The sequence below is a fragment of the Vipera berus genome (assembly GCF_964194415.1).
Source record: "Vipera berus genome assembly, chromosome: W".
Lineage (NCBI taxonomy): Eukaryota > Metazoa > Chordata > Lepidosauria > Squamata > Viperidae > Vipera > Vipera berus.
This window is the reverse complement of record NC_138210.1, coordinates 36,728,092-36,752,016: the sequence shown is the minus strand read 5'-3', so window position 1 is coordinate 36,752,016 and position 23,925 is coordinate 36,728,092.

Below are 23,925 nucleotides of genomic sequence, written 5' to 3'. Positions count from 1 at the left end.
ACCAAAACCAAATTCATACTAATCTGTACATCCCTTGTACTAATCTGGCCACCCACTGCCATACTTCAAGATTAACAATTCTCAGGAGATATCCTGCTCATTGCTACCCACTAGAATCCAGTAACAGAATCCAGAAGCTCCCCTCTCTGTGGTTTATACCTATATATTTTTCCTCCCAGACCTTGACAGCTCTCTGAATGGTAAACCCTGTGGCTGGGGGCTTTTGTTATCCACCATGTTTCTTTCTTCCAGGTGGGCAATGGGATGGGCGTAGGTTGCAATGTAAACATTGCCTGGACTGGTGGTGTGGATCCCTCTATTGGTGATGTGGAATATCTGACAGCCTTCAGGTAGGGTTGTTATCCAGAGTAAATAAGAATGTTTTTCTCCTGGAACGTGCCAAGGGGAGGTTTGTCATTTTCCAGAAATGATTATTCTGAAAGGAAGTGATTCATGGTATTCCAGACTTTGTTCGGCCCCAGGGACAGGGTTTGAGGCAGTTAGGGTGTCACTGATTTGAATGGGGAGAGGTTGTACTATTTAGGATGTTTTAATGGTTATTTTGGTGAACTTCATCTACATCCTTTAAGACTTACACGTTTTAATGTATTTGCTCCTGGAAAGTGATGGGAAATTCCACATTCACTTTTCAGCAATTTGCTGCTAAAAGTCAGTGTTACAGTTTGTGACTCTGCAGGCCACAAAAGAAAGTTTATGATTTCCCATGATTTCCCTTCTCTCCTCTCCAACTACAGTATATGAAAGTCCAGGGAGATTGGCCTTGGACATAGTTGTCTTGGCTTCAGTTGTCCCAGCCTCTAGAGGGAATTTTGCATAAATTCCTTAAAGTTGTTATGAGGTAAACAAAGTAAAGATTACATGATGACAATAGTGTCACAATCCTGTCAAATTTATTTCTTCATCTGTCTCTTAGTAAGGGCCCTTGTGGCGACACTTCCAGGAGGCAAAATTGTCTTAGGAACTTTAAACAACTGCATAGTCCAAGACATTTCCTAATAAGATGAAAATAAGCTGGCCCTCCTTCCCACTTCAACTCTGGCAGTGGGACAGGTTTTTTCACTGTGTTTGAAGGTCACTGCATTAGGAACAACTACGACAGGCTATGTGTTCCACAGCTTTCTCTTAGTATGTTCTGCTGCCACTTAGCATTTGATGCTTGAGATGACCACCTCTGCCTATTGGTAGAGCTGGCCTCATAAATATTTTATAACATTTGTTTTTGTGGACCATTGGTTTCATTCAAGAAAGCTTAAGTTATGCCATAAAAAGATGTTTCAGGGGTTCACAAGAATTGCTTGTTGGTTTTGCTTCAACAGAGTAACATAGCTCCCACTCTAGAAATTGTTTAGTACAATTAGGAGGAACCTTCTAATATTCCATGATTGTTTTCCATCTCTGACTTGAATAATCTGTAGCAACCTTCCCCAACTCAATTCTCTTTAGTTGTGTTGGATTACAAGACATAATTTTTAGCATTCATAGCCAAAAGCTACAATAATGTACTGTGGAAGTTATAATTCTGAATGGTACCAAACTGAGGAAGGCTTGTCTCCAGATATGTAGCTCAGTTTACAGGTGAAACTCGAAAAATTAGAATATCGTGCAAAAGTTCATTTATTTCAGTAATGCAACTTAAAAGGGGAAACTAATATATGAGATAGACTCATTACATGCAAAGCAAGATAGTTCAAGCCGTGATTTGTCATAATTGTGATGATTATGGCGTACAGCTCATAAAACCCCCAAATCCACAATCTCAGAAAATTAGAATATTGTGAAAAGGTGCAATATTCTAGGCTCAAGGTGTCCCACTCTAATCAGCTAATTAAGCCATAACACCTGCAAAGGGTTCCTGAGCCTTTAAATGGTCTCTCAGTCTGGTTCAGTAGGAATCACAATCATGGGGAAGACTGCTGACCTGACCGTTGTGCAGAAAACCATCATTGACACCCTCCATAAGGAGGGAAAGCCTCAAAAGGTAATTGCAAAAGAAGTTGGATGTTCCCAAAGTGCTGTATCAAAGCACATGAATAGAAAGTTATGTGGAAGGGAAAAGTGTGGAAGAAAAAGGTGCACAAGCAGCAGGGATGACCGCAGCCTGGAGAGGATTGTCAGGAAAAGGCCATTCAAAAGTGTTGAGGACTTTCACAAGGAGTGGACTGAGACTGGAGTCAGTGCATCAAGAGCCACCACACACAGACGGATCCTGGACATGGGCTTCAAATGTCATATTCCTCTTGTCAAGCCGCTCCTGAACAACAAACAATGTCAGAAGCCTCTTACCTGGGCTAAAGAAAAACAGACCTGGTCTGTTGCTCAGTGGTCCAAAGTCCTCTTTTCTGATGAGAGCAACTTTTGCATCTCATTTGGAAACCAAGGCCCCAGAGTCTGGAGGAAGAATGGAGAGGCACACACTGCAAGATGCTTGAAGTCCAGTGTGAAGTTTCCACAGTCTGTTGATTTGGGGAGCCATGTCATCTGCTGGTGTTGGTCCACTGTGCTTCATTAAGTCCAGGGTCAACGCAGCCGTCGACCAGGAGATTTTGGAGCACTTCATGCTTCCTTCCGCAGATGAGCTTTATGGGGATGCTGACTTCATTTTCCAGCAGGACCTGGCACCTGCCCACACTGCCAAAAGCACCAAAACCTGGTTCAATGACCATCGGATTACTGTGCTTGATTGGCCAGCAAACTCGCCTGACCTGAACCCCATAGAGAATCTATGGGGCATTGCCAAGAGAAAGATTAGAGACATGAGACCGAACAATGCAGAAGAGCTGAAGGCCGCTATTGAAGCATCCTGGTCTTCCATAACACCTCAGCAGTGCCACAGGCTGATAGCTTCCATGCCAGGCCGCATTGAGGCAGTAATTGCTGCAAAAGGGGCCCAAACCAAGTACTGAGTACATATGCATGCTTATACTTTTCAGAGGTGCGATATTGTTCTATGTACACTCCTTGTTTTATTGATTGCATGTAATATTCTAATTTTCTGAGATTGTGGATTTGGGGTTTTCATGAGCTGTACGCCATAATCATCACAATTATGACAAATCACGGCTTGAACTATCTTGCTTTGCATGTAATGAGTCTATCTCATATATTAGTTTCCCCTTTTAAGTTGCATTACTGAAATAAATGAACTTTTGCACGATATACTAATTTTTCGAGTTTCACCTGTAGTTAAGTGCATTGGAGGAAGTTACAAAGGCTCAGATGGGAAGGCTGAAATGGCTGGAATTTTCCTAATCCATACATTGCAGTTGATCCAGAGCTAATGCTGTCCTGCCTCCTCTTCCTAAGAGAAATCTGAGAGCTATTTTGTGTCCTCCAGGACTGTGGTGATGCCTATAGCCCATGAGTTCTCCCCAGATATGGTTCTTGTTTCTGCTGGCTTCGATGCTGTTGAGGGACACTTGTACCCATTGGGTGGATATTCCGTCACAGCCAAATGTGAGTTTGAGGAACATGGGGGAGGGTCCCTTCCCAGTTTTAAATAGAGTAAACTATTCACAGTTGAGAAAGGTATGAATATAACTGTACTCAGCTCAGTTCTGTTGTGTATTGTCCACTGTATACCTCAAATCAACTATTTTGAATATGTTTTCATCTTGATATTTTTATTGTTTTGTTTGTGAAGATGACCTCTAATGATAGCCTAATGGTAGGCTACAGTGCCATAGGACTTAATATTACATTCTGTGTTTTTCCCCTCACCATTTATTTATATGTTTTTCCTATGTTTCATATTTCATTTTTCATTATTTGCATCCCAGGCTTCTGTTCTTTTGGTGTCTTCTTCCAATAGAACAGCTTTACCTCTTTCTGGGAGAAACCATATATATATATTTATTTTTATTTATTTTTATTTTATTTTAATCCCATTTATATCCCGCCCTTCTCCAAAGACTCAGGGCGGCTTACAATTTAAGCACAAACCAATGTGCTTAGCAATATATATATCTATAGTGGTATAACCCCTTCATGGATTACTGCCTTGTCGTGGCGGAGGGGCTTGTGTAATTCAATGAAGCTATGAGCTATGCCGTGCAGGGCCACCCAAGATGGAAAGGTCATAGCAGAGAGTTCTGACAAAACAGGATCCACTGGAGAAGGAAATGGCAACCCACTCAAGTATCTTTGCCATTAAAACCCTATGGACAGTACCAAAAGGCAAAACGATATGACGCTGGAAGATGAGCCCCTCAGGTCGGAAGGCATCCAATATGCTACTGGGGAAGAGCAGAGGGCTAGTACTAGTAGCGCCAGAAAGAATGAAGCGACTGGGCCAAAGCCGAAAGGACGCTCAGCTGTGGATGTGTCTGGTGGTGAAAGGAAAGTCCGAAGCTAAAGATTTTTTCTCCATAGGAACCTGGAATGTAAGATCCATGAATCAAGGAAAGCTGGACATGGTCAAACAAGAGATGACAAGACTGAACATCGACATCTTAGGTATCAGCGAACTAAAATGGACAGGAATGGGTGAATTTAATTCAGATGACCATCAGGTATACTACTGCGGGCAAGAATCCCTCAGAAGAAATGGAGTAGCCTTCATAGTCAATAAAAGAGTAGGAAAAGCAATACTGGGATACAATCCTCAAAATGACAGAATGATCTCAGTTCGAATCCAAGGCAAACCATTCAATATCACAGTAGTCCAAGTCTATGCCCCAACCACCAGTGCTGAAGAGGATGAAATTGACCAGTTCTATGAAGCCCTACAGCACCTTATAGAATTAACACCAAAAAATGATGTCCTTATCATCATGGGGGATTGGAATGCTAAAGTAGGAAGCCAAAAGATAACCGGAATAACAGGCAAATTTGGCCTTGGAGTGCAAAATGAAGCAGGGCACAGGCTGATAGAATTTTGTCAAGAGAATACGATGGTCATAGCAAACACTCTTTTCCAACAACCCAAGAGACGGCTCTACACATGGATATCACCAGACGGTCAACACAGAAATCAGATTGACTATGTGCTCTGCAGCCAAAGATGGAGAAGCTCTATACAGTCAGTAAAAACAAGACCAGGAGCTGACTGTGGCTCAGACCATGAGCTTCTCATTGCAAAGTTTAGGCTTAAACTGAAGAAAGTAGGGAAAAGCACTAGGCCACTCAGGTATGAATTAAATCATATCCCTGTTGAATATACAATAGAGGTGACAAATAGATTTAAGGAATTAGATTTGATAGACAGAGTGCCTGAAGAACTATGGACAGAGGTTCGCAACATTGTACAACAGGTAGCATCCAAAACCATCCCAAAGAAAAAGAAATGCAAGAAAGCAAAATGGCTGTCTGAGGAAGCTTTGCAAATAGCTGAGGAAAGGAGGGAAGCGAAAGGCAAGGGAGAAAAAGAAAGATACGCCCAATTGAATGCAGAATTCCAGAGAATAGCTAGAAGAGATAAGAATGCCTTCTTAAATGAACAGTGCAAAGAAATAGAAGAAAACAATAGAATAGGGAGGACCAGAGATCTTTTCAAGAAAATTGGAGAGATGAAGGGAACGTTTCATGCAAAAATGGGCATGATAAAGGACCAAAATGGCAGGGACCTAACAGAGGCAGAAGAGATTAAGAAGAGGTGGCAAAATTACACAGAAGAACTATACAAGAATGAGCTTAATGTCCCTGATAATCACAATGAGGTGGTCACTGACCTCGAGCCAGACATCCTAGAATGTGAAGTGAAGTGGGCCTTAGAAAAGCTGAGCAACAACAAAGCTAGTGGAGGTGACAGTATTCCAGCTGAGATATTCAAAATCTTAAAAGATGATGCAGTAAAAGTGCTACACTCAATTTGCCAGCAAATTTGGAAAACTCAACAGTGGCCACAGGGTTGGAAAAGATCAGTTTACATTCCAATTCCAAAGAAAGGCAGTGCCAAAGAATGTTCAAACTACCGCACCATTGCACTCATTTCTCATGCTAGTAAAGTTATGCTTAAAATCCTACAAGCTAGACTCCAGCAGTATGTGGACTGAGAACTACCAGAAGTACAGGCAGCATTTCGAAGAGGCAGAGGAACTAGAGATCAAATTGCCAACATAGGCTGGATCATGGAGAAAGCTAGGGAGTTCCAGAAAAAACATCTACTTCTGCTTCATTGACTATGCTAAAGCCTTTGATTGTGTGGACCATAACAAACTGTGGCAAGTTCTTAAAGAGATGGGTGTACCAGACCATCTTATTTGTCTCTTGAGAAACCTATATGTGGGCCAAGAAGCAACAGTGAGAACTGGACACGGAACCACTGATTGGTTCAAAATTGGGAAAGGAGTCCGGCAAGGCTGTATACTGTCGCCCTGCCTATTTAACTTATATGCAGAGCACATCATGACAAAAGCAGGGCTAGATGAATCAAAAGTTGGAATTAAGATTGCCGGAAGAAACATCAACAACCTAAGATATGCAGATGATACCACTCTAATGGCAGAAAGTGAAGAAGAACTAAAGAGCCTCTTGTTGCGGGTGAAGAGGGAGAGTGCAAAACCTGGCTTGAAACTTAACATTAAGAAAACCAAGATCATGGCATCCGGCCCTCTCAATTCCTGGCAAATAGATGGGGAAGAAATGGAGGTAGTGACAGATTTTATTTTCCTGGGCTCCAAGATCACCGCAGATGGGGACTGTAGCCAAGAAATTAAAAGACACTTGCTCCTGGAGAGGAAAGCCATGGCAAATCTAGACAGCACACTAAAAAGCAGAGACATCACCCTGTCAACAAAAGTGCGTATAATCAAGGCTATGGTCTTCCCAGTTGCAATGTATGGCAGTGAAAGCTGGACCATAAAAAAGGCTGAGCGCCAAAGAATTGAGGCCTTTGAACTATGGTGCTGGAGAAGACTTCTGCAAGTCCCTTGGACTGCAAGGCGATCAAACCGGTCAGTCCTAGAGGAGATCAACCCTGACTGCTCTTTAGAAGGCCAGATCCTGAAGTTGAAACTCAAATACTTTGGCCACCTAATGAAAAGGAAGGACTCACTGGAGAAGAGCCTAATGCTGGGAAAGACTGAGGGCAATAGAAGAATGGGACGACAGAGAATGAGGTGGCTGGATGGAGTCACTGAAGCAGTAGGCATGAGCCCAAATGGACTCCAGAAGATGGTAGAGGACAGGAAGGCCTGGAGGTACGTTGTCCATAGGGTTGCGATGAGTCGGACACGACTTCGCAGCTAACAACAAAAAATAGTGGTATAAATAAAACAAAAACTTTGTCAGTGACATTGATATCCCAAATAACGTCTACTATGGAGCTCAAAGTACAGTGGTTTGCTTAAGATTCCTAGTGCCTCCAAGCCAAGCACAGACTGATTCCATACCTACTTACTATTACCTAAATCCATTTTAGTCCAGACTTGTCCATTGAGAAATGGTCATACTGGCCAAGGTTTGTTTATTTATTTATTCAATTTCTGTAGCTTCCCATCTCAGTCTACAGTATGACTCTGGGTGGCTTACGATTCAAAAAATATATTACAATTAAAACACAAAAAACATTTTAAAATGAAAAAAAACCAATAAAAATATTCAAAATAAATATACATAGCAGCTGAGATACTTGTCCAGTTGCAATATAGCCAGGAAACAGGACCCTTAACACATTCAGCATTATGAGAACTGGAAGCCACTAAGCTGGGAAAAATCATCTTCTATTCCCCACCACTCCATGGAATGGTTTTAGTTGCCAAGCCCTGCCTCATTTTGACAGTAAACATGAGGTGAGGTTGTTGCCTAGTCAGAATAGCTCTTAAAACATTAATGTAAATAACCAAGGGAGATGATACATATCTACCTACCTCTGCATGTTTTAGAAATATTTCCATTATAACTCATGCAGACTGTTCTGATAGATAGAAATGGGGAATCTGTGGCCCTCAAAATTGTGCTAAATTACAGTTCTAGCAGTGCTAATTAACCTAGCCAAGAATGCTGGAAATTGTAGTTCAGCAAATATGGAGGGACACAGGTTTCTTAAACTTAGCAAAAGCCATTTAAATTATAGAGTTCCAGCACAAGTATGTATATAGGAGGATGTTTTTTGATAGTAATTCAAGTAATTCAGATTGCTCATCATCTCCTCTTTACAAGTAATAGCTTTTCTGACATGCTTTTCCCAGCCTCGTTACCTGAAAACTGTTTAATTGCCAGTGCAAAGAAAAGCTTGTATACTGTATTACTGAGCTATAGTCTCTCCACACATTCTGATGATGCTACAATAGTTGGAGTTGCAGCTCTTTTTATCTCTGATAATTTCTCCATGCAGATCATTTATCTCTACCTTGTTGATTTTTTGAGTTGTATGTCTCATACAAGCATTATTAAAAACACAGAGCACAGATGTTCCTGGGTAGTAGCTTAGAGACTATTTACCCTGTTAGATGTTTTGTGCCAGCCATGGCAGTTCCCCAAAAAGGTCATTAGATGGGAGCAAAGAGGCTTCTTTGCTCCCACTGGTGGGTCAGGGGTCCCCGGCCCCTGCAGTCCCATTGGCGAGAGAGTTTTATGGTAAGGGAGGGGCCGACACCCCCCATAAAAACTTCTGCTCAGGGGCTGCTCTCCCTCTCTTCTCTTTTGTTCTTTCTTCTGCTTGCTTGCTCGCCTATCCATGAGCTCAACCCAGGCATGGATGCCTCCATGCCAGGGAACTCTTTCTATTTACTTTATCGTTAAATAAAGCTTTGAATGATTGCATTCCTGCGTGATGCCTTTTACTTGGAAGCACCTTAACGAAACATCGACCTCGTGAGACCATCTCACAAATTGGAAGCAAGAGGATGGTTTAAGGTAACGCTTCCAAGCCAGCGTCTACTGCAAGATGCCTGGACGTTCCAGCAAGAACCCATTTGAAACGGATGGCAGGAGGTCCCCGATTGTGACAAGGAGTCTTCAATCCAGGACGGCAGCCCTGCATCCAGCTCCTGACGCAAGCTCAGTGCCAGGGACCTCTTCGCATGCCTCCCTACAGCTGCAAGCCACAGAGGGAAGCATGGAAGGCTTACAGTCTACCCAAGACTGCCCAGATGCAGCGGAAGCGGCCTGGGCCCAAGACAATTGCCGCGTGGGCCAGATGACTGAACAGGAACACGAAGAGCTGCTCCTAACGTTTCTTGCAGCACAAAGGACGTCACAAGCCTCTCCACGGGGGATGCCAGCGCAGGAGGCCTCTGGACGCCGGGTAAGTCCTTCCCCAGCGCCCACGAGGCCCCCTAACATGGCACCGGCCACCCTGAGTGACCCCGGGACCCCGGAGCTTTTGGCGCGAAATTTCCCACCAAACTGTGACCTACAGCTTCCGGGGGCAACCGGAAGCAAGATGGCGGCCCCCAGGACACCCACATGGCCTGATATTGATAGGCCTCAGCCAAGCCTCGAGGCCCAGCAATCGGTGGCATCCAGCCGAAGCAGCATGGAAACCCCCTGGTCCTCCCCACCGGAAAGCCTCAAGGCCTATGATAGCCTCAAAGCCTGCCCAGCCGTGCCTACTGCAGCAGAGATTGGAGCAACTATCCGGACCCTGGTTGCAGCTCTGGAGGCCAAAACGACTACAGCCTCAACATCGGGTGTAGCCAGCCTCCCTCGCCATCCCCAGGGGGCTCCCGGAAGAGTTTCAAGGCCTCCAATCCTCTCCCCGGGGCCTAACTGCCGGGGGGCGTCTGGCCTGGAGTCTCCCAGCTGCGTCCTGCAACCCCAGAGGGCCCCCAGTGAACCCCCGGGCCCTCCAGCCTACTTTTTGCCACCGCCCAGACGCCCTGCTTGCCAGATGGTCTTCAGGGGGGCTCCGGATGAGGCCCCCTCCTCCAGCACCATCTTCAGCCGCCTCCAGGGTCTTCAGGACCAGCGATGGGCTCCTCTGGCAATCCGAGCAATCCAGGCAATCCATGTGCCATCCAGCCCCCATCCTGCGATCTTCGCCCCCCGGTGAGTGTTCCAGTGCCGGGGGGGCTTCAGGAGGAATCTTCGGGGCTGCTGCTGCCTTCAGTCCCTCTTCAAGCCCAAATTCCGGCTTACAACCCCAGGCCTGGGCCTAGTCCAGAGGCAGAGAGACAGACACCCACTCTCTCCGCCTCCCAGGCCCAAATGAGCGCTGAGCATGCTCAGTCGGGGCCATCCAAAAATCAGAGTAAAATACCACCATCTGCCAGCAGGAGGCACCACAACTCAGAGCAGGTTAATGCTCTACTTAAGTGTTTCATCTGTGGCTCTGAGGGGCATCTGAAGAAGGACTGCCCCCATCACCAACAAGACCCCAAGCGTGGTCCAAATCAAGGAAGGGGCAAGGGGCAAGGAAGGGGGCGTGGCGGGAGCAAAGGTAGTGCCAAGGGCAATTTTGTGCGTACTTGTGCTTTCACCCCCACCACAAAGGCTGATAGCCCCACTGACTTATGGTTACTGGACTCTGGAGCTTCGTCTCACATTACCAATATGAAACAAGGGTTTAAAAGGTTAAAGAAAATTAACTCATCTGTCAAGGTGGCCAATGGTGATAAGGCTTTGATTGTTGGGGAGGGCACTGTCTCTGTACCCGGACTAGGAAAAGTTGAAGGGGTATTGCATGCTCCCTCCATTGCCAACAACCTATTAAGCATTATCAAATTATGTGACGATGACAGGGTGGAAGTTTTATTTCGCAAAGGGGGAGGTCATGTCACCCGGAACCAGAGGGTCATTGGAAGTATTGCCATCATTAATGGTTTGCCATTGGAGGGAGCAATGGAGGGAACTCTTTCTATTTACTTTATCGTTAAATAAAGCTTTGAATGATTGCATTCCTGCGTGATGCCTTTTACTTGGAAGCACCTTAACGAAACATCGACCTCGTGAGACCATCTCACATACCCTGCTTCCAAGCTCTAAATAGCTTCATCACTGTTTTCATAAATGTTGAGGATACTGTTTTTCATCACAGTAGACATCCATGACTTTCTTCAGTTTCTAGCAGACATGGAAGATGGAGAAAATGTAAAATCTAAAGCAGAAATCACTAATTGATGTTTCCTTCTTGGTCATGTAGGTTTTGGGCACCTGACCAAACAACTAATGAAACTCTGCAGATGAGCGTGTTTTCCTAGCTTTAGAAGGTGGTCATGACTTGACTGCCATCTGCGATGCCTCTGAAGTCTGTGTCTCTGCCTTGCTTGGCCTTGAGGTGAGTACAGGTAGCACAAGAATGTAGATGCTGGGAAAGTCTCAATCAGGGGCTTGGAATGGATCAAAAGTTTCCAACAATGTTTGGCTGTGACTTTGTTCATACTTTTGAAAAGAGAACTGGCATTCAACAGGGTACAGCTGTAAATGAGAAACATGAATAAAAGCATAACTGCCCTGACACATAAATGCATGTCAGTTTCTGATTATGAATACAGGTGAAACTCGAAAAATTAGAATATCGTGCAAAAGTTCATTTATTTCAGTAATGCAACTTAAAAGGGGAAACTAATATATGAGATAGACTCATTACATGCAAAGCAAGATAGTTCAAGCCGTGATTTGTCATAATTGTGAGGATTATGGCTTACAGCTCATGAAAACCCCAAATCCACAATCTCAGAAAATTAGAATATTGTGAAAAGGTGCAATATTCTAGGCTCAAGGTGTCCCACTCTAATCAGCTAATTAAGCCATAACACCTGCAAAGGGTTCCTGAGCCTTTAAATGGTCTCTCAGTCTGGTTCAGTAGGAATCACAATCATGGGGAAGACTGCTGACCTGACAGTTGTGCAGAAAACCATCATTGACACCCTCCATAAGGAGGGAAAGCCTCAAAAGGTAATTGCAAAAGAAGTTGGATGTTCCCAAAGTGCTGTATCAAAGCACATTAATAGAAAGTTATGTGGAAGGGAAAAGTTTGAAAGAAAAAGGTGCACAAGCAGCAGGAAAAGGCCATTCAAAAGCGTTGGGGACTTTCACAAGGAGTGGACTGAGACTGGAGTCAGTGCATCAAGAGCCACCACACACAGACGGATCCTGGACATGGGCTTCAAATGTCGTATTCCTCTTGTCAAGCCGCTCCTGAAAAACAAACAAGGTCAGAAGCGTCTTACCTGGGCTAAAGAAAAACAGACCTGGTCTGTTGCTCAGTGGTCCAAAGTCCTCTTTTCTGATGAGAGCAACTTTTGCATCTCATTTGGAAACCAAGGCCCCAGAGTCTGGAGGAAGAATGGAGAGGCACACACTGCAAGATGCTTTAAGTCCAGTGTGAAGTTTCCACAGTCTGTTGATTTGGGGAGCCATGTCATCTGCTGGTGTTGGTCCACTGTGCTTCATTAAGTCCAGGGTCAATGTAGCTGTGGACCAGGAGATTTTGGAGCACTTCATGCTTCCTTCCGCAGATGAGCTTTATGGGGATGCTGACTTTATTTTCCAGCAGGACCTGGCACCTGCCCACACTGCCAAAAGCACCAAAAGCTGGTTCAATGACCGTGGGATTACTGTGCTTGATTGGCCAGCAAACTTGCCTGACCTGAACCCCATAGAGAATCTATGGGGCATTGCCAAGAGAAAGATGAGAGACATGAGACCGAACAATGCAGAAGAGCTGAAGGCCGCTATTGAAGCATCCTGGTCTTCCATAACACCTCAGCAGTGCCACAGGCTGATAGCTTCCATGCCAGGCCGCATTGAGGCAGTAATTGCTGCAAAAGGGGCCCAAACCAAGTACTGAGTACATATGCATGCTTATACTTTTCAGAGGTCCCATATTGTTCTATGTACACTCCTTGTTTTATTGATTGCATGTAATATTCTAATTTTCTGAGATTGTGAATTTGGGGTTTTCATGAGCTGTATGCCATAATCATCACAATTATGACAAATCACGGCTTGAACTATCTTGCTTTGCATGTAATGAGTCTATCTCATATATTAGTTTCCCCTTTTAAGTTGCATTACTGAAATAAATGAACTTTTGCACGATATTCTAATTTTTTGAGTTTCACCTGTACATTTATTTTTTATGATATCTCATATATACAGTATACCAATATTAGAGGCAGAGCACAAAGAGACATGCAGACTGCTACATTTAGCACAGGCACCTTATTAATGAATATCAAAGACATAAGAAAAAAGAAATAGAAAAAACAAATCTCAAACAAATAGAAACAAAGCTCATACTGTATATTCACAACAATAAGTGGATGGAATGGTACTTGAAGGCGTTGTGGGAAATGGAAGTAGAATTTGTTTTGGCTTTTTTGCTGCCATTTCCCAATCATTTTCTCACGCACCCTTGTGTGCCTCTTTATTTGAACTATTTTTCCTTTCTCATGACTGCTAGCCAGATGTGAAAGCAAGCAACTAAACTCTTGAATTTTCTTTGTTGCAGTTGGAACAGCTGGATCAAGCTCTTTTGCAACAAAAACCCAATGCAAATGCCATAGCCATGTTGAAGAATGTCATTGAAATCCAGAGTAAGTTTTGGGGCCATGGGCTTGGTGTTTTCATGTTTCATTTTCTCATGGGAAAAAGGATATTTCTTGAAGAAAAGCTTGAATTAGTGATTTATTTATCCAGTGATCACTCTGTAGTATAAAATAGTGTTTCTCAACCTTGGAAGCTTTAACATATGTGGATTTCAACTCCCAGAATTCCCCAGCCAGCATACTGATATGAAAAATGGCAGCATTATGCTGACAAAAGCCAGTTTTTTTATCCCATTTATATCCCGCCCTTCTCCGAAGACTCAGGGCGGCTTACAATCTAAGCACAAGTCAATGTGCTTAGCAAAAGAGGTTGCCTCTTTTAATAGAATAACAGAATAATATAGTTGGAAGGGACTTTGGAGGTCTTCTAGTCCAACCCCCTGCTCAAGCAGGAGACCATATACTATTCTGCAAAATGGGTCTCCAATGTCTTCTTAAAAACCTCCAGTAATGGATCACCCACAACTTCTGAAGGCAACCTGTTCCACTGATTATTTGTTCTCACTGTCATGAAATTTCTTCTTAGTTCTTGGTTGGATCTCTGTTTCATAAATTTCCATCCGTTACTTATTGTGAGGTTAGAGGTTCATTCTCCGAGCTTGTGGGTTGTTTTCCAAATGTTTCTTTACCAGGCTAGGTAACATCTTCAGCAGAATTTAGGGAATGTCAGTATCAGTGTTCTTCTGCTTATAAGGGCTCTGTGTCGTCAGTAGGTCTTGTGATGGGAGGGTCACGTCAGGTGAAGGTCTTGTGATGGGGAGGTCATGTCAGGTGAGGGTCATTGGGAGATGAAGTGCTGGTTGGTGTGTGTGGGGGGGGGGTTGGTTGAGGGTTGGTGCTGTTGCAGGTTGGTTGTGCGGTTGATTTGAATTCTCAGGGGTTTGTAGGGTGGTTGTAGGTCAATGTGTCTGTTGATGGAATTGCTTGTGGAGTACCAGACTTCAATAAACTCCCGTGCGTGGTGGGTGGTAGCATGGCCAATAATATTTGTATTGCTCCAATCAAATTGGTGCTATTCGGTGTCAGTGTGGGTAGATCGGAGATTTGGGATCGTGGTTTTTTACTGCCAGCTGGTGTTCATGGATTCTGGTTTTCAATTGATACGATGTTTTTCTCACGTAGAATTGGTTGCAATTGTTACAGTTGATTTTATAAATTACATTGTTTCTTTCATCCTTCTGTATCTTGTCTTTGGTTTTGGATAATTCCTGGTGGAGTGTGGCTGTGGATTTGTGGGCTATTGCTATTCCTAGATGTTGGAGAATTCTGGCTCTCATTTCCAACACCTCTTTTGTTTATGGTAGGGTTAGTTTTTGCATGGTGGTTGGCTGTGTGGTACGTTGTGGTTTGGGTGCTGTGTGTAGAAATAGAAAGTTTTTTGGATAGTCATTGCAAAGAAAGACGTCAAGCAGCTGTTCCTCTTCTGCTTTTCTTAGTGCTGTGGTGCTGCAGTGTGTCTTGGACCTTCTGAAGAGGGTCTGGACGCAGCTTCTTTTGCCTGTGGTGGGGTGGCTTCTTGCAAAGCTGAAGATCTGATCTGTGTGAGTGGGTTTGCGGTAGACTCAGGTTTCCAGTTCTCCATTGTCTAGTCTCCTTTTGTCAATATCGAGGAATGAGTGTCTTTTGTCTGTTTCCTCTTCACGTGTGAATTTGATCCCAGGGAATATGTTACTAAGTAGGTGATGTGTTTCTTCAGTTTGGGAGCATTTGGTGATGATGAAGTTGTCGATGTAGTGTGTCCAAAATTTTGGTTGGATGGTGGGTAGGGCTATGGATTTGAGTCGTTGCATGACTGCTTCTGCTATTAGGCCTGTTATGGGTGATCCCATTGGGGTACCTTGTACTTGCATGTAGATTTTCCCCTTCAGTGTGAAGTATGTGTTGAGGCATAGATCCAGAAGTTTCATGATGGTTTCTGTGGACATGGAGTGTTCTGTGGCAGAGTCATCTTTGTGGGTATGGTGTTTAGTGAGTAGGTGGTATATGGTTTGTTTAACCAGGTTGATGTCAATCGAGGTGAAGAGTACAGTGATTTCTTCCTTGTTGATCTTGGTGTGCTTGATGAGTTGGATAAATTGTTCCAGGTTGAGTCGTTGACCAAGTGTCATGAGTTTCCTTTGCAGGGTTTTTGCTAGTTTCTATGTCGATGTACTGGGTAGAGACACAATTGGGTGTAAGGGGATCCCGTTCTTGTGTATTTTGGGGAGTCCGTAGAACCTGGGTGTGGAGGAGTCTTGTGGTTGCATATGCCAGGGCTTTTCAACCTTTTCACCCATTGTACCACTTTTAGGATATGGTAATATCTGAGTATCACCAGTTGCCTAAGAAGGTGTCAAAAACTTGATTCCCCCCCCCCAAAAAAAAACCCAGGAAAAAAGTGATAAAGTACAGGTAGTCCTCGACTTACAACAGTTTGCTTAGTGACTGTTTGAAGTTACAGCGACACTGAAAAAAGTGACTTATGACCATTTTTCACATTTATGACTGTTTCAGCATCCCCAGGATCACATGATTTACATTCGGATGCTTGGCAACTGATTCATATTTATGACAGTCACAGTGTCCCAGGGTCACGTGATCCCCTTTTGCAACCTTCTGACAAGCAAAGTCAATGGTGAAACCAGATTCACTTAATAACCATTTATATCAGGGGTGCAGGTGCAGAAAAAGCAGCAAAAATAGAAAAAAGAGAGAATGTGCATTTCATTAATGGAGAACAAAGGAACAGGGAGTGACTCAGACTTAAGAGGAAATATAGGCTAAAGTAAATTTAAAAAGACACAACACAACAATGTATTTTCTGCTGTGAAAAGAAATTTCTCAGGTTCATTCCTCCAGCTGGGAGTAAGCCTTCAGCATGGACAAAGAAAAAAAATTGGCACTGAGCAAAGCAAGCTGCCAAAAAGTGGATTTTATTACAGAAGCCAGACAGAGAAGTGATTCAGCAATGACTTTACTAGACTAGCTAGTAAAAATCACCTAAATGCATGGTACAATTTATACTCTTTTTCCTATTTTAAGTTTTGATGAAATTTGTAAGAAGTTTGTTCTTAATTTCCTAGCTTGTTTTTTTCCCTGTCAGCAGGATTGATTAATCCTATCACCCAGGGAAGGAAATAACTTGTTGATGAAGTTTTGGCTCTTTTATGACTTGTGGACTTCAACTCTCCCTTTCCCCTCAGCATGGCTGGCTCAGGAATTCTGGGAGTTGAAGTCCACAAGTCATAAAAGAGCCAAGGTTCCCCACCCCTGTCTTAAACGGCTGTTCCGCGGGAATTGCATCCCATGAGGGAAACCGAGCAAGGGATTTACTTTGGAAACAGGCATTTGTAAGTCTAACCAAACAGGCCAAAGCTGACAGCTGCTCTTTGCTAAACTTTTTTATATAAGTTTTTTTTAATTAATTTTCTCATATTACATTCACATATTGGAAAAGCAACATGGTGGCTGGGTACAATAATTCCATTACAATTGAATATCATCCATACCGATCTCAAAATTTGACAGTAACTAATTCTCTCTCTTTCCCCCTTAATATGTACGTGTCTCTTTCACAAACCAATAAAATTCTTACTCTATCAATCAAGCAAAAAATAACTTTCTAATATTCACCAATAATCTTCAATTTATGTATATCTTAATTAATTTAACATTCAAGCTTTTAGACAATCAATGACCTAATAGGTTTTTCTTAATTTTAATTTTCCATTGATATTTTAAATTTAACGTTGATCTTTTCAAGTTTTATTTTTTGTATAAATATTTTATTAGAATTTTTTAACATAACATAAATCATTCAGTAAATTGTAAAACAGAATGTTGTCTGGGTAACATTTATAAGACAGTCCTTAACAATTAATTTCTATGATCTATATTCCATATGTTAATTTCATTTGATTTCCCCTTTCCCCAAAGTATCTTTCTTTGCAAAACATTAAAGACAATTCTCATTATTTTAATTAACCACAGTTAAGTATATAGTTTCAATAATCCTATTTGTCATTTTAGTTGCCTTATCATAAATCCTGTTACCATGTTTATTTCAGCTTATTTCTCCCCCCAAATTCTAGATATTCTTACAAGTGACAATCTTTTCAACACTTAACTATATTTACATTGGTGGGTTTCATTCTGTTTTTTCCATATAAACCCTCTCATGCTTTTATATTTCTTAATCAATAAGTAAAAAAGTAAAAAGAGACAAGAAAAGAGAGAGACAAAAAGAAGCAGAAAAAAAAAGAAAAAGAAGAAATAAAAGGGAAACAAGAAAAAGAGACAAGAGCACTGAGATACAAAAAATAACATATAACTTAAAATATGTATCCCTCCTAATTTAATATATATTTATTCCCTCAATTTCTTATTCTTTTTGACCATAGCTAAGAATGTATTTAATCTGTTTAAACTTTAAGCATTCCATTCAATAATTCTAATCATCTAATCCTTTAACTTTCATTCAAAACACATTTTTATGCTTTTCTTATCGTCACATTTAAATAACTAAAACATTTGCTTTTGTTTAAAACATTTCAACTTTTTTCAGAAGAAAAAAAAAATTATATTAGTTAAGGGAAAAAAATTCATCCCTCTAAGAGTAGTATATTTCAAAGTTTTTCCATTTCTTTAGCCATATTCAAACAAATGTTTCTTTTTAAAGTATTCTTTCGGATAAGCTCCATCTTTTTTTCTGAATTTCCATTTTAGTCTTTTTTCTCTGGCCATTGCCTTTCTTAATCAATATGTTTTGCTGCATCATTTGTTTCCCTGTAAGGATTTTTTTCTCATTCTTTTCCTTATCTTCAAAGTTGCTTAGACATGTTGAAATATTTCCCATTTGGATTAAATCATAATTTTTTATTTTATATGGTTCCATCTTCAAATCTCTATGCTCAGAATTATATTTAGTCATCTCTACTGTATTTTCCTGAGAAATTTCTTGGAGTGAAATTAGGTTAAAAATAAGTTGATTCATGCTCTCAAGGTTGTTCTGCATTTCCTTGTAGTTTAAAGTCATTGTCCTTTGAAATTTTGCTGGTTATCATACGTTTTTGTTTGTACAAGCCGGCCTAGCCTGATGGCGATTGGTGGGGTTTTTATTTTTTTTGTATTCTTAATTTTATTTTTGGGGTTTTATTATTGTATTAATTGTTTTAACTTGGGCAATTATTTAATCTCTTTTTAATGTTTGTACTTTGTATTTGACTTTTGCCCTGTGAACCGCCCTGAGTCCTCAGGGAGAAGGGCGGTATATAAATATTATTAAATTAAATTAAATTAAAGTTTCCTTTTGTAAAGTAATCATTTTATACAGTTCCATCTTTAAGTCTCTATCCTCAGAATTTTGTTCAATCATCTCTACTGTATTTTCCTGGGAGATTTCTTGGAGTGAAATTAAGTTGGAAATAAGTTGATTCATGCTCTCAAAGATATTCTGGATTTCTATGTAGTTTAAAATCATTGTCCTTTGAAATTGTTGTCGCTTATCATATGTTTCCTTTTGTAAAGTATTCATTGCTTCAGCTTTGTTATTCTCACTTCGTTTACACAGCTGCATTTTCTAACAACTTTGAGGTTCAGAGAAAAAAAAATCCTCATCCACCAGCAGGTGTCAGCATTTGCTCATTTTTCATGTCTTTCTAGTCTTTTTTTCTCCCTCTAAAGGGTAAGTTTCGCCGCTAACTAAAAGGGAGGGAGCAGAGTCCCCCTCCCCCTTTCCTTTTTTGGAGATCTCTTATTTTGGGGACTTTCTTCTTCAGGAAAATAGGTAGGATAGAGAAAATCAATATTCTTACCCAGATTCGGGGCTTCCGGGTGGCAAGGCTCTGTTGACGGCAGCCATTTTGGCTGTCAGCCCCGCTGTCTCCGTAGAGCCGCCAAAAACAGTGACGATCAGATGTTTGGTGGCTCAGAAACCCGCTCCTTGGGAGAAGAGGAGGGGGTGAGCGCCCAGGCAGGGGTAGAGCTCCCCCAGACTGCCAGAGTTGAAACTCTGGTGGTTGAAGGGTGTGAGCCCCCCCAAAGCCTGAGTTTGCTCCGGACTCTGGGACGCCTCTGCTCCAAGGCTTTGGAGCAGAGCAGGACACTGCAACCATCCCTGCTATCGAGAGTGAATTTTGGATTACTTGAATGCAGGCAGAGCTGTGCAGGAGAATGCTGTAATAGCAAGTATCTGAACTTTAACTCAGTAAACTTTGTGGAAAATTTCTAAGTGGTGCGGAAAGTGAAAGTGCACAATAGAATTAAGTGGGTGAAAATGGCTACCAAGTCAACTAAAGTTCCTAGAAGTGCGGGGGGCTTCACCAGTTCAGCAATCTTCATTACAGGCTCTAATGCCCCCTCCTCCGGCACCCGCACCCGCACCAGCTTTAACAATAAAAGATCTGCAGGATTTTTTGCAAGAGGCTTTGAAAAAACAATCTCAGCAATTAGCTGAGCTTATTGAGGAGAAGAATACAGAAATAAGGGCAGACATTTTGTTTGCATTTCAAGGAATGGCTGTTTGTATTGAACGCTTGGATGAGAAAGTGGAAGAACTTAGCCAAAATAATATGAGATTAGATGCCAAAATGATGGATGCTGAAACAGTGATGGAAAAGATTGATGATGATTTATTATTGGTACAGTGTAGAGAGATGGAGTTTGCTGTGAGAATTAGAGGTTTGAAATAAGACCCTAAGGAAAAATTGAAAAAAGTATTTTCAGAAGCTCTTGAACAGATTCTGGGGTGTTCAGCAGAAGATATTATGGTGGATATAGATAAAATATTTCGTGTTAATTCCTGGATTGCAAGACAAAGGAAGCTACCTAGAGATGTGGTGGTTTATTTTACAAAGAGAGCAATTAGAAATGAGGTTATTCAAGCCTTTTATAATAATAAATTTACAGTTGCAGAGCAAGAAGTTTTAATTTTGAAAGAGATCCCTCCAAGAATTTAAAGGAGAAGGAAAGAATTTGCTTTTTTGGCAGAAGAATTAAGAAGATGGGATATCCAGTTTAGATGGGAGATCCCAGTAGGTATGGTGGTGATGCACGCAGGCACGAGATATCGTCTCATTACAGTTCTACAGGCACGAGATTTTTATGCCAATATTTTGAAGGCAGGCCCCCTACCACTTCTGGAATCTAAAAGGAGGAATGGTGGAGGAGAGCGTCAACCACAAAGCGAGAGTATACAAGGTGCTGAAGGAGTTACGCAGTCGAAAGATGGAGAACTCCAGAAAGCCACAGGAGTGGATCAGTTTTCAGTACCAACGGAGGAGGTCAGAGACCAAAGAATGACACGCGCTGCAGCTAGACGAATGAGACAAGAGCAAGAACAGCAGAGAGCCATGATTACATCTCAAAAACTTACTTATAGTGAAGCAGTGGGAGGAGCGAAGCCAAAGAGAGTGCAGGTGATGTTGGAAGAGGCGCTCCAAAAGCTTCAGGTCGCAAAAGATGGTGACAGAGCTTCTAACCTGGAATGTTAATGGTCTAAATTCACCACATAAGAGAAAGAAAGTATTTCAATACCTAAAGCAATTTAAAAATGATGTTATTTGCTTACAGGAAACACATATTCGAGCAGTTGATCAAAAGTACTTGATAAACTTTAGGTTGGGCACACAGTTTATTGCTTCTGCGCCTGACAAGAAAAATGGAGTTGTTATTTATGTCAAGAATACTTTAACAGCGAGTTTAATCGAAGCAGATAAACAAGGAAGATATGTTATAATTGAACTATTAATAGAAGGCAAGAAAACACTTTTGGTTGGATTATATGCTCCTAATCAGCAGCAAGGAGACTTTTACAAATTACTGCACAGCAAGATTATTCAGTGGGATTATAAATCTTGTATTTTTATGGGAGATTGGAACGGTGTTTTGGATGTACAAAAGGACAAGAGAGGTCTTTTTAGAAGTACGCCAAGTCATGCTAAACTGCCTAAATCTTTTTTTGAGATGAAGGATGACTTGGAATTGAGAGATGTTTGGAGAGAAAGGAACTTGCAAGAAAAAGACTTTACTTTTTTCTCCGATAGGCATCAATCTTTTTCCAGGATTGATTTTGTATTAATTACTAATGACATTTTTTCTAGGATTAAGAAGATCAAGATTTGTCCAAGAACTATATCTGATCATAGTCCAGTCTGGTTGGAGATAGAAAAAGATAATGGAGACAGACGGTCTTGGCGTTTAAATGAAAATTTGTTTAGATATCAGGAAAATGTGGAAGAGTGTAAAAAACAGATGAAAGATTTTTTTAAAATTAATATGCATAAAGGTACTCCTATTGAGATGGTTTGGGATGCGAGTAAAGCTTATATGAGAGGTGTATTAATATATTTGAATAATAAACATAGACATAAATTGGAATTTAAGAGGAAAGAATTAGAGGATGAAATTAAGGAAAAAGAAAAGGCTTTAATTCTGAATCCATCTGATGGGAAGATTAAAGAGGTAATTACTTTATTAAGAGGTCAGTTTGATATGTTAATGGCAGATCAAGTGGCAACTAACCTACGGTATGCTAGACATAATACTTTTTGCAATGCTAATAAACCGGGTAGATGGTTAGCCTACTTGTTAAGGAAGAAACAAAGAGCTTGTAATATAGATAGAATAGAATATAAGGGTAAAGTAGTGTACCAGCAGAATCTTATTAAAAAGACTTTTGTTGATTTTTATTCTAAGTTGTATGCTAGAGATAAGATTAGAGATGGAGATATAGATGGATATTTGCTAGAAGCTAATATCCCTGTTCTTACACAAGAACAAAAGGAAGGGATGAATCAATTGATAACTGATGAAGAAATTCTTTTAGCAATTAAACAATTAAAAGTGGGTAAAGCACCGGGAACTGACGGTTTGACTGCCGTTTATTATAAAAATTTACACTCAGAAATGGTGGAACCTTTAAGAGAATTGTTTAAGACAATTCAATTGGGAGGAGGAGTGCCTCCATCGTGGAAAACAGCCTTTATTTCATTGATTCCGAAGGAAGATCAGGATGCTACCCAAGCCAAAAACTACAGACCAATATCGCTTTTAAATACTGATTATAAGATATTTGCAAAAATTTTAGCTAATAGATTAATGAAGGTAATGCAACAAGTGATTCATAGTGATCAAACTGGATTTATAAGTGGTAGACAAATGAAGAATAATGTGAGACATATTGTAGATTTATTGGAATTCTTGGAAAGAAATAATCAGGTCCCCGCAGCGCTGATCTTTTTGGATGCTGAAAAAGCCTTTGATCAATTTGATTGGCAATTTTTGGTGAAAGTATTGGAGAAAATGGAATTTGGGGAAATTTTTTTACAACCTATTAGGGCAATATATCAGAAGCAAACAGCTCGTATAATAGTAAACAATAGTTTGACAGAAATATGTAATATTGAAAAGGGTACAAGACAGGGGTGTCCGTTGTCACCCTTATTGTTTGTTTTAACATTGGAAATATTATTGATTAAAATACGAGATTCAAGTAAAATTAGGGGAATTCAAATAAGAGATCAGGATTATAGATTAAGGGCGTTTGCGGACGACCTGGTTATTACAGTAACTCAACCGGTTTACTCAGTTGTAGAATTGATGGAGATAATAATGTTATATGGGAAAGTTTCTGGATTTAAGATAAATACACAAAAAACTAAAATACTGTCTAAGAATATGACTATAGAACAAAAGGCTGCTCTAGAAGAGCTAACGAGATTTGAAATAGTTAAAAAGATTAAATATTTGGGGGTTTATCTGTCAGCTTCAAATGTGAAGTTATATAAGAATAATTATGAAATGTTATGGGGAAAAATACAAAAAGAACTAAATAGTTGGAAAAACCTACAATTATCTTTACTGGGAAGAATTGCAGCAGTGAAAATGAATGTTTTGCCAAAATTTTTATTTTTGTTTCAAATGATACCTATACTTAAAAAGGATTTAAATTTGGAGGAATAGCAAAAAGGTATTAATAAATTTGTTTGGGCAGGGAAAAAGCCACGAGTTAAATTTAAGATAATGCAAGATACGCGTGAAAGAGGCGGTCTTAAAATGCCTAATTTTAAATTATATTATGAGGCTGCTGCTTTGTCATCAATAAGTGACTGGTTTAATTTAACACAAGGGAGACTATTAAATCTTGAGGGTTATGATTTGTTATTTGGTTGGCATGCATATTTATTGTATGATAAGAAGGTGGATAATGTGTTTAAGATATATATACTAAGGTATGCTCTGTTGCGAGTTTGGAAAAAGTATAGACATAAGTTAAATTATAAGATACCAATTTGGACAATGCAATAGAAAATATAAATGTGGGATTTAAACATGATGAGATTACATATAATGAAATCTTAAGTTTAGAAAGGAATGTATGGCAATTAAAGCCATATAATATTTTAAAAGAAGAAAAGATTGTACAAACTTGGTTCCAGTATGGGCAGTTACAGGCAAGATGGAAAGAGGACCAGAAAGTTGGTTTTTCGATGATTGA